General features: G+C 36.6%; 1 long non-coding RNA gene across 1 annotated transcript; it reads left to right on the plus strand.

Moving 5' to 3' along the window:
• Positions 1 to 657: 657 nt before the first annotated feature.
• LOC147654840 (uncharacterized) lies at positions 658 to 5,920 on the plus strand. Its single transcript, XR_015283251.1, has 3 exons — positions 658 to 1,776; positions 3,359 to 3,452; positions 4,621 to 5,920. It is a non-coding gene; the product is annotated as an uncharacterized LOC147654840 (long non-coding RNA).
• The last annotated feature ends 2,776 nt before the right edge of the window (positions 5,921 to 8,696 follow it).

Raw genomic sequence — 8,696 nt, forward strand, 5'->3', positions numbered from 1 at the left:
AATATATTTAAGATTCTCATGATCCCTATCATTACTCAGCTATTAGCTGACTGACACTCAGTGGCTATTCTCTGTCACTGTCATTATGCTTGAAGTTTCAAAGCCGCATTTTCTGAATTCTATAGTGATATGAATACAAAACATATAAAAAAAAACTATTAAAATTAAATATCTAAAATATGTCTAGTATGGTAATTATTTTAAATGACAAGGCATATCTGAGCCACTGAACAATATTGTGTGAGTGAAAGAATTTATCCAAAATCTTTCCTGACCTGATTTTGAATATACCCTAAATTACTAGGTAAAAGAGCCATCTTGGTATTCATGTGAACTTCCAAGGGCAGAAATCTGCCATCTCTGTGAAATTAATGTTATCAGATATTATTTTCTATCCTTTAGTGTTGACAGGTAGCACCAGAAATTGTTCTGAATAATGTCAAGATTCCTTTATGAGACATCCATGTTTTTTATCATGTTCATTTTCATTCAGGAGCTTGAATGTATTGTCTAATAGCATATAATGAGTAGGAAGCATGTTATTTTCTATGAAAACAGATGGTGTTGTTTAAATCAGTATTGCAATTTCTGTAAAAATAATGTTATTTAGAATAAGAGATTTAAGAATAATATAACTTAATAAAGAGGCAATAAAAAGTAATGGTACACAAATCTCTCTTATACAGAGGCAGGAATTTTATTAAGAACAAACATTTTCTGAATGTGAAGATCAAACCTAAGAATGAAACGAGAAGATTTCTAAATGGCCAGTAGAAAGCCCAAGCAATGTTGTAAGAATAAGTTATCATGCCTACAAAATGTCTTTTTTTCCCCCCAAAATTATGTGCTACCCATCTCTTTAACTGTGTCCACTGTTACATAAAGCTATGCTTTATCCTGAAGGTGGCTGCAATTTCATGTGAGTCATTCATTCCTACAATGTCTGAATATTTTTTCACTACATGTTTTCAATATTTAGCTGTGACTGCAAGGAAATTAGGAAAATTACATTGCAACATTTATTTCAGGAAAATACTGTGGCATCATACAAAAAATACAGAATGTAGTTTAAATTCATCACAATAATTATTCAGTAAATATGCTCTTCCACTAGGCAAAAAGTCCCCAAGGGAACTCTTTCTTTCTATCTTAATGCTTTGGGTGAACATCTTTTCCTGTGTAGACCAAATCATTGTTAAATTATGTTCTTAGGAGAACAAACAATCTTTTGGAAGAGGTTATCTGTTGTAAAAAAATCTCTTATAACTGTGTCTCTTTGACCTCCAAAAATTAAGTTTTATAGCTGAAGGAGAATCTCAGACAGCCCGCTGGTAATTTATGTCTCTACAAGATTTTACTTCAAATTTCCAGCAGTTATAAATCTGTTTCTGCATGTTATGGGGACCATTATGCAATGCAGTTTGCAGATGCCTTTCAGAGTCAAAGTTATGGTATTAAGGCCCAGATGCTTCTAGCTCCTCTGTGCTTATTTCTGGAGATTTCATAAATGTTCTCTGTTCTCCAGAGACTGATTTTGTTGTTGTTTATACAGATTTTGTAAAATACTGTCAGAGAAGAATGGCCTGGGTTTGTATTCCTGTTGCATTGGTAGGGATGACTATACCAGCCACTGTTCTGACTATCACCTCTGATTTTGAAGTGCAGCACCCAAGAACTAAAAAAGCAACCTGCCACAGAATTACCTGGACCACCAACACTCTGCAGCTCAGATTTGCCACAAACTCAGAGCCTCTGAACACAGAAGAGAGTAATATGGTCAGTAGTGCACCCAGCATTGATAGCCTCTAGATCCTTTGGATTTCTTTTGTTTTCTGTTGTCTTCTGAGGCCAACCATATTAGATGCTCCCCATTCTGCTTCTCTTTTCTCATCTCAAAATTCCCATCCCAGTTCCAGTCAGGTCAACCCATCCCAGGAAAAATCCAAACAGGTTTTTTTCCCAAGGTCAGCCTGCTCATTTTATTGACTGTGTTTCAAAATAAGGAAAGAGCAAGCAATTAATGACCCAGTCAGAGGGTATTTTCTCTGATTTTATCTGAAGATCAAATTTAGGTTGTCATCACCATGCAAGAGTCTTTCATAATATATTCCTGAGAATTGGCAACACTCATTGTTTCAAAAGACATGTGACTTATCTTTGTCCTCAAAACTGTAAAGTGGAAGCATTCTTGCTGACATTAATTCCCCTACTCCTGCTTCCCCTTACCATTTCGGATGGTCATCTAGTTAATGAAATCTCCACCTACTTATTGTTTATTTTTTAAATCTCATTCCATGCACTGTCCTTAGGACTGTTCCCTGATCAGTTCAGAGATCTTTGTCTAAGATCAAGTAATCTTAATTGAAAGGGTTACCAGTCATTCCTGATGTATGTCCTTTAATTCTACATTTTAGTCTTATTGTGCTTTCTTTCTTACTGTGCTTCCTTTCTTACATTTCTTAAGTTTGACTGGCCCATGTCAAGTAGTCATGTTGTTGAATGCTTTGCCTTTGTCTTAACAATTTCATTTCCATAACATTTTCCTCATCTCTCATAATTTTATTTCCTGATATTTTCAATCATTCAGAACACTATTGTAAGTATGTGTGATTCAATCTACTGATGCAGAATTCTGTTTGCTAAGTATTTGTTTCAGAATTCCTACCTCTGAAATGTGCTTGTCGCCCAAGACCGTTACGGAATAAATCAGGAGTTCTGCTGAAAGTTTCATCCCTGTAAAACTGAAAGCATGCATGAAAGTGCACATGCATTCTTTCAAGGAATACCAAGCTCTTTGTACTTAGTGGTCAATGATTTTCTACATCTGGAATTTCTGCAGGCACCCCATGCTTGGATGCCTGTGTCCACAACCTCTCACCCTTACAACACAAGATTTATTAAGCCTACTCTCCTTAATAGCAAGCTATCTGAGAGTAGTAAAAATTAATGACCTGCAGTACAAAATAGTTAAATTAATTATTCACCAGTTTCCAAAGGACCTCAATTGCATTTCCATTCTCTGTGGAGCTCTCCAATTAGCTCGCTGAGGGACCGGGGTGCTCAGCGGCATGCAGGTTACAAAGTACAAAAGTTTGTCTGGGTGCTCAGGAGCGAAGGAGTAGGGGGGGATTGTCAGAGGTGACTAGGATGGCTAAATGGGTGAGAGCAGAGGTTTGGAGGTTCATGACTCTTGAAGGTTCTGGAATGACTAGAAGGAAAGTGTATGTGGGTGGAGTGGCTACTGCCAGTCTTTCATTAGAGCAAAATTCTGTAATTAGTATGGGACATCTCTGGGACTCATAGCATGCTGAGGGAAGAGCAACTTTCATGGCATGACTTCTATATTTTTCTCACTTAGGCATGATCAAGTATCTGCATTTGCTTTTGACCACTTCCATACTTAAGACAAGGTCAGACAAACAGGTTGCAGCCAGAGTCTTCTTGTTACAGCAGTAAGTAATGGTCCTGTTCTAATAAACAAGCAAGGCAAGCATGATAGACTTGGCAAACAAGCTCCCTGTGAAATTTCTTTAACCCTCACATGCTGCTTTCAGGGAAGGCAAAGAAAATGAACAAAAATTAAAAAAAAAATCAGTGAATGGAAGCTTGCACTCTTGCTTTTCGTTGTGATATTTTCCTGCAGAGTACAGGAAAAAATAATTTGCACAAAAAAAGAAGAAATGCAAATCATCTAGTCTCACTGTTATTTGTCTGCACAGAACTTAAGAACAGAGTTGGGATTGACAGATGGGAAGCCTTGGGGAAACAATAATAAGAATAATTAATTGCAAACCCAAGCAAGCTAAGTTGGCATACAAAGCATTGCCTGTGGACTTTATAGTCCTTAAAACCTTTACTTTCAGCCTTATGAGGTATTGTTCCACTGTATTTTTCTGGATGGTTGATCTTGGCTTCATGTACTTAGAACATTTTGATGTCATATAAATTTGAATTGTCCATCAGTAAATCAAAAGTGCTGTAAGAGAGGAGTACAAGTCCAGCTAAATTCAGGGGTGGCATTTCAAACTTGTTTGGTTTATAGGAATAAATGGATACACCATGACTATGGTGTGATCCTGTCAATCAGAGGATGGGAAGATTAAATGTTCATGACTACTGAAAGGCAATTTCCTTCAATTGTTCATCCTGCCTCCTTTCTTAACCCTCCCCATAGGATTTCCTCCTGCTCTAAATTTAAGAAAAGGGAATTTTTTTTTACTAGACTTTTTATGGTGTTAGTAAACTGACGAAGGAGGTTATAATTGTCAAACATTTCTTGCTGTTTTCCTTCACATTACTCATTTACCTATGGCGTGACTCAGAAAGCAGATTTTCACTGTAAAAAGCCATTTGGCTAGAAAAAATAAAAGAAGAATTTTCAATCTGTTTGTCTATCAGACAAATGGAGTCATGAAAATGAAGCAGCATGCTCGCAGTAAACCTAACTAAATCAAACCTAAATGGTATCTGTGGTGGCATATGGCTACTGAAAGACTATTTTTTGTGACTAGCCTGATAGACCAGATATAGGTCTGGAAAGAAATAATTAAGTAATCCAGATATAATACCTTAGACTGGGAAAAATCTTATTATGACTCTGATTTATTTTTTTTTTTTTAGCATTGGAATCTATCGAAGGATTAACTTTTGGAAACAGCCCTAATATAATCATATGAACAGTAAAGATTTTGTTCTCACCATCATTCTAGTCTCATTTTTTGAGAAAAATTCAGATATTCAGGATCTATAAATACCCTGTAGAGTATTACCCTCTTATTTTCTCATTTCACACATACTATGATACCTCATTATGTTTAGGGATATTTTCATTATCAATGATTTGTTTGGATTAGGCTCTTACCTCACACTTGTAATGAAATAACTGTGGGGAACCTGAAGAACCTTTCCACTAAAATGACTATAAAAATGGGCCCCAGAAACATACCTTGAATCCAGTATGCTGTTTCTTGGTTTGACTGAGTGATAAAATGAAGACTCTGTCAATCCTAAATTCTAGTTTACATCTCAGCAGAGGTACTTAACATACACACAGATTCACTGGTGCACAACTCCACACACAAGTGGTAGTACACAGGAATACATTCTTTTCTTGTAATAAAGGAATGCTGCATGGTAAGTCCATTAAATTCCATGTGGCCGCTTGGGAAAAAGGCAATTCTGTTTCCAAACGATTTGTGAATTGTAAAGGTAAGTGAGACTTGTTGCTCACACCAGAAGACTTAAGTCTGTGGAAGAGAAGTATCTCTCAGTGTGAACAAGTACAGCTACATGTGTGAATATTATTTCAATGAAAAGGTAAATTTCAGACTATCCTAGGGAGTGGAGAAATGGATTCCATTTCATTCCATCTTTTTAACAGCAGATTGGACAGAATACAGCAGCAGGAGATTATTTTGTTATCCAGTACTGGTAAGGTGGAGGTAAAATTTTCAGTTACCACCAAAGTGTTATAATAAAATGTTGCTGTCATACTGGATTGCTTTTGGGTGCTTCTTTCTGTCCCCTTACTTGGTTCCTTTCTTACGGAGAAGAAGAAAGAATAGAAGAGCAATCTGAATTAAAGTAATGACTTTACTAAATGTCATGCTTCAGCACTGCATGTTTCAGGACTTTCAGGGCAGCAGAAGTGAATAGAGACTCCGCAGTTTATCGCTCTGTCCTTTGATCTCTGGCATCAGAGCTGAAGGCAAGAAAATATTGTAATCTAAGAACATAGTGGTGAATATCTTCCTTAGATTGTAGGTTAATGCAAAACTGACAAATTTGTCCATTAGATAAACATTTTCTACATTTTGGAAAGCATATTGGTGGGTTTCATTTTCATCTGCTGTGTGGGAAGTGGGTTCACAGGATGCATTTGTAAGAGAACTAACAAATAAAGGATTTTTTGGCTTGCTGACTCCAATTTTCTGCCCCTATTAGCAATCATGTCATATAATCCTCTTTAGTTATTTGTGAAGCTTCAACTTGAAGCTTGATACTAGATGAGTTTATGCCTCCATTTTAATTTCCTGTGAGGAAAGAAATTTTAGATAATGACAGTACCTTGTTTTATTCTCTTCTGGGATGGTTATTTCCAATTTAGTTTCCTGATAAAAGTTAGAGTTTGTGTCTCTCAACTTTCCAAATCACTAGTGTCATGTAGGTCACCACAAAACATCAATCTGCTAGATAGGAAATAGTGAGAGAGGAAGTCCCTGACTTTCAGTTATCCTCAAATAGCTCATCTTTGCCCCCTCCCCTGTTCACATTCTTGTGTCCCCGAGGATGACACCCATTACTGAGGTGTGCAGATGGACTCCCACGAGCCCCATAATGCCAACTCTCAACACCATTCTGCCTAGCTAGCCTGTGGGAATTCAGCACCAAGATGCTAAAATTGTTTTTTGCCCACATGACTTACCACTATTGCTCCCAGCAGGACCCACTGCCCTGGGGTGATTCTGAGATACATTTTATTTAAAATATTTAAACCTGAATCAAAAATAGTTTTTTCTTTTTTTTTTTTTTTTTTTCCTTCTCTGACCTTAAGATTAACCAGTGGTGAAATGCAATAATATAAAATATATTTTGCTTTGTATCCTCTTTTAATTCTCTCCTTTTTTCCTTTTCCTACACATAAATACACACAGTCTTCAATATCACAAATACCATGGGAAGAAACAGGAATCAGAAAGCTGGCAGAAAGGAATTTCTCTCCTCAACCTCTTTTTATGTCTCTCAGTCATCTTTCACTGAATAATATAAGACTTCTATATTAGGGAAAAAATATGGTTTCAGAGTTTTCATTTGAATATTGTATTTAAAAATGTTACACGTGTTCCAGTAAACAAAAAGAGTATAAAAGAATATTCATATACTGCACAGTGACACTGTCTTCTCAATCACATAATGGTGCATGATTAGCAATGAGGAATCTTCTTTTTATATTATGTCCTTAGGATTTCACAGCTCCCAAAAAATACCGAATGTCTGAAATTCTCTTGACATTCCTACTCACAATTCTTTCTCTGAAAAATATGGAGGAAAATTGGTAACAACTAAAGCACTCCCAGGAACCAATGTGCTTTCTAAGATGGTGATGTTATTGCAGCCACTTTTCTGGTCATTCATAGCAGCCACATCATATTGGAAGGTGTATTCTGATAGAGCCACCATGAGGCAGTAGAACATTTAACCTGCAGCTGGTAAACTCAAGAACTTTGTTGTCTGAACTTGAAGCGAGTCATTAAAGCCTGTAAATTCAAGATGTAGTTTTTCAGCCCTTTGTCACATTATGAGCAGCATTTAACACTGATAGTTTGATGGTAGACAGGAACATTTTTCATCACTGGTCAAATAAAAAAAAATTCCTGAGTTTTTTCTTCATACATCCGGAGAGCTGTAAAACTAACCAAGGACAAATATGAGACTGCTGAAATATGAAACAATTAAAGGAAATCCCAGCTTAAATCATAATCTCCAGATGGAAAGGGAAAAAAAAAAAAAAAGAAAAAGTTTCACTGGATGCTTGGATGCTTATTCTATTCTTATTCTTTTTTTTTTCCCATGAACTCTGATTTTATTTCAAATAAGAATATTTTGTGGGTTCATGCAGGAGAATTCAATATATACACACCTTTGTTTCCTCAGGATTAGGGCAAGCGCTGCAGTCAATTCAAAGCACCTCCCCTAATTTAATCAGTGCATTCAAAACCTTTAAGGACAGAATTAAATTAGTCTTTTCAAAGAGTAAAAGACTGCTCATTTGGTTGGAATTGAACTCACATCAGTAATGTATTTGACATCTCATCACCCACATACCCCCATATCCCATCAGTCAGAAGTGGCAGTGGGTTATACATGCCAGTATAATGAAAGATGATGAGCATTTTTACCCATGAGGGTACCTTGAGCTATGATGATTTTATTTTCAGGAAAAGATACTTATTACTTCTCAATAAAGAAAAATGAAAGAACCTGTGGTGTTACCAGTTAAATATATTTCTGCAATACTCAGGAAAAAAGGGAACAGAAATAAAATTAGTCTAGCACTTAAAATAATAAATTAAGAAGAGTCTAGGATTTATCAGTCTGCTTTAGCTTTTTGTTGAAGATTCCACAGGTTGTCCAGAGAAACTGTGGGTGCCCCATCTCCAGAAGCATTCCAGGCCAGGTTGGATGTGGCTTTGAGCAACATGGCCCAGTGGAAGGTTCCAAACCTGCCAAGGCAGAGGGGTCGGAACTAGATGATCGTAAAGGTTTCTTCCAGCCCAAAACATTCTATTATTTTGTCTTAGGATGTGATATGCTGTAGACCTTTTAGGTAAATTTTGTTGCCCAAATAAGCAATTCTTCCTTTTTCTTGTAATAGAAAGTAGTGGAAAAACAGTTTGAAACTGACCTGAGAGAGCCTCCTGCTTAGCAAGTCCAGTATAAACCCACATGACCTTTATTAATTTATAACTTTGTTTGCTGCATTTTGCATTTAGGCATTGTGGGTATGTGGCACAATAAGACTTCAGGTTGTGCAGTTTCTCTGATCTGCTTCTGATAATTGCCCATATCATGTTCTTGTTTCTGAGGAAAGCAAGAAAACACCCATCTTGGAACACTCTGTCAAGGCAGAAACTCTCCTATTTCTCAGCGCTGTCGACTTTTCCACAAAGGTTTGTATTTAGTACCCTTGATTATGT

This window comes from Cyanistes caeruleus, chromosome 2 (genome assembly GCF_971803275.1).
Source record: "Cyanistes caeruleus chromosome 2, bCyaCae1.hap1.1, whole genome shotgun sequence".
In the NCBI taxonomy this organism is placed as follows: Eukaryota; Metazoa; Chordata; class Aves; order Passeriformes; family Paridae; genus Cyanistes; species Cyanistes caeruleus.